The sequence below is a fragment of the Lutjanus erythropterus genome, chromosome 11 (assembly GCF_056507025.1).
Source record: "Lutjanus erythropterus isolate fLutEry1 chromosome 11, fLutEry1.hap2, whole genome shotgun sequence".
Classification (NCBI taxonomy): Eukaryota; Metazoa; Chordata; class Actinopteri; order Lutjaniformes; family Lutjanidae; genus Lutjanus; species Lutjanus erythropterus.
Genome location: NC_139327.1, coordinates 34,431,178 through 34,434,311, shown reverse-complemented (window position 1 = coordinate 34,434,311; position 3,134 = coordinate 34,431,178).

The window sequence follows — 3,134 nt, the reverse complement described above, 5'->3', positions numbered from 1 at the left end:
TTTGGGTTGCTACATTGGGAGTCTACACTTGACATGTGACTGCTCTACGATAAATACTTTGTTTGGGCCTTCAAAGCTTCAGTTTACCCTTCCTAAAGCTCCTTTTTGCTGTCTGCAGTTAAGCAAACTTGGTACCTCAGTCAGCTCTTTTCTTAAAAGGAACATATTCATATCTTGCATTAGCAAGACACTAGCTAATGATTGCTGGAGATTAGCTCCAAGCCTCCAGGAAAAGCACCGTGCTTTGAAGCAAATTTGACATAGTGGCCAGACCCTGTAATGACAGCTATCAAAATTTGATCTATCAGGTGCAGTAGCACTTGGAAAGTCTAGAAGAGCTGTACGGTTAAATCATTTTATCCCATTCAAGCTAGCAGAAGCTAAACCAGCAGTTACCCGCTCAGCCGATCGCTCTGTGGGTTCCATTATGCAGAAGCTCCAACACCACAGTTGGCTTCATGTGCCGATGAGCAGCTCTCATTTGACTGAAGCCTTTAACTCTGTATCCAGCTCTCTATAACCTATCTACCCATCTTCAGAGTTTGTTTTCTTTTCATCATAGGCAAGCTGAGCACGTGGGAGGAAATGAGAAAGTTGACCGAGGTACCAAACTTGCTCAGCTGTTATTGGGGTTTCACAGGTTTTTAGACAAATCAGATCAGCTCCATTTTCTTCCTGTTTTTCAGCCTTTAGCCTCCTTTTTTTTCCTCTCTCTCGGGGAAAAAAAAAAGCGATCAAATACTGATTTGGAAGTCGATAACCACGGGTCACTCCTGCTCTTTATAAACCTTTATAAGGCCTCATTATGCTTGAAATGCACCAGTTGATACAATATGTTATCTGACCAAATCTGCAGGCAAAAGTGTTTACACTGTTGACATATATAGAAATGGACAAAGTGAGAGCTCCCCAAAAGTGAAGTCAAAACATCTCGAGCGCCCCCTGGTGGCTGGCTGCAGTATTATAGGACATGGGCCAAAGTTAAACACCAACAGTACACGTCAAATTATGGTTTCTGTCATTTTTGGTGGTTCTTATCACAATGATGTTTGTTCAAGGGTCCTTTTTTACTCATCATTTTGGTTTTAAATGATTATTTAATGCTACAAAAAGGGATTTTCACATCACAATTAACAGCTGAGCCCTACTACTTTTGGCTTCATTTTTGTACAGTGGGAGGAAGTGGAGATTTATTGTCTATCTCTATTTATGTTAATGGTTTACACCATGTGAAACGCTATGAATTGAAGGCATTCATAGATTTCCATTTGCAAAAGAAGGAAATAAAAAAGAGGGAGAAGTTCAAACCTTTGCACTGCATGATGAATTATCTGATACAGCTTCTTAATGCTGCAGGGTATAAGGTACAAGGCGATTTTCGACAAAGTACTGTAACAAGCATCTCCTTTGTAACATACTGATGCCTTTATTTTAAAGTGTATCAAACTATTCCATGCAGCAAAAAAGCTGCAGCAACAATCTGCTGCATGCAACAGTGATCACAGCTACACTGAATTTAAATCTTAATTTTTTCTTGCTTTCAGACCAGCAGAAAGAGCAGAGAGGCTTAGCTTTTGATACTTGATGCTCAAGATGTATTTGAGGTTCAAAACCAAGCCCTAATACTGAGCAAATACTAAGAGACATGGTAATGAGTTGATGTTACAGCGTTTTCCTGTTTCCTTGTTCAATTTTTGCTCTCAGAGTTGCCCCAAAAGTTCCTGAATTGATCACAAGTGGACTGTAAATAAGTAAATATTTGCTATAATGGAAAACAGCCGTAATAATATCAATCTCATAGAAACAAAAATAAAGCAGAATAAAAATAGTTATACCGTTAATAGCCCGTATTTACATATAAAAATATAGCAAAGTAACATTTAACAAATCAGGTCAGTTTGTGTGTGTCTGATGCACCGTGACACACATACACACACTCAAACACACACACAGAAAAGCCCATATGCATCCACACACACGCTTAAAAACATGTACATGCATACACACAAGCGCGCACACACATGCACACACCTGATGCTGTGTGTGTGTGTTGTTTTTATCAGCTTTGAATCCTTCCTTCCTACAGGAGCCGTGCACTTTTGTTGCATTTACATTAAATTTAAACTGTGTACCTGAAGTTCAGTCAAGGCGATGAAAGTAATTTTTAATCTTAAAAAAGGAAGTCACGCTGCTCTTTATTTATTTATTTTTTTTTTAGAGCGTGCATGGTCTCGTCTGACTTGATGGCGACCTGAGCATCCTCTCTTTCCTTCCTTCCCTCCATGCAGCCTCTCTCCTTTCTCCTTCCTTGCAGCATCCCTCTCTCCCCATCAGTTGTCCATCTGCCAAACACCACAACTCCACTCATCCTGTCCCCTCACTTCCCTCCCTCCCACGCTCCATTCTTCTCCGGCCCATTAAGAGCTATCATGAAGCTAATTGCCTGTTTGATCAACTCTCCATGGACCAGGAACTGGAGGCTTTTAGCCCTCTGAGCGTAAGAGGAGAGACAGATGAGGCAGGAGGGAGATATGGGTGTGTGGGAAAAATATGCCTCTTGTCAGCTGGCTTTCGCCGGTTGGGGTAGGTTGTAATTGTTCTTCTTATTGTGTTGTGGTAACTTCAAAATAGAGAATGGGAGGAGACTCTCCTCAATTTTTAATTTTTTTCATCCCTTGCTGGAAGATCTTCATTTTCTGTCCCATCAGACTTGAGCCTTATCAAGCTCATAAAGGTATTGAGCCACATTCTCAAAGTACGTTTCCATGATTGAGCTTCTGAGAAGGGGCGGGCTTAACCCCTAGACTCATTTGATGTAGACTCTTGTCATTTGCCGTCTATTTCAGGCAGGATTCTTCTCTCCTTTCACTATCTGTGTGCAGTCACGGGAAACAACAACAACAACCTCCAAGCTAGTACCTTCACACTGAAACGTTCAGGGGCACCATTGTTGAATCCAGGACTGCGCCACTTAAGACAACTGTGGTTGGTTTAAAGAAATACAAACATGCCGAGGCATAGTTTTCCCCTATAGCAGAGTGATAATCTGAGCAGGCAGCCTTTCTCCAGCATCAGCACACCATCTGGCTATGTGAGACCAGCACTGACAGACTGCAGGGATATTCAAAAGTGTG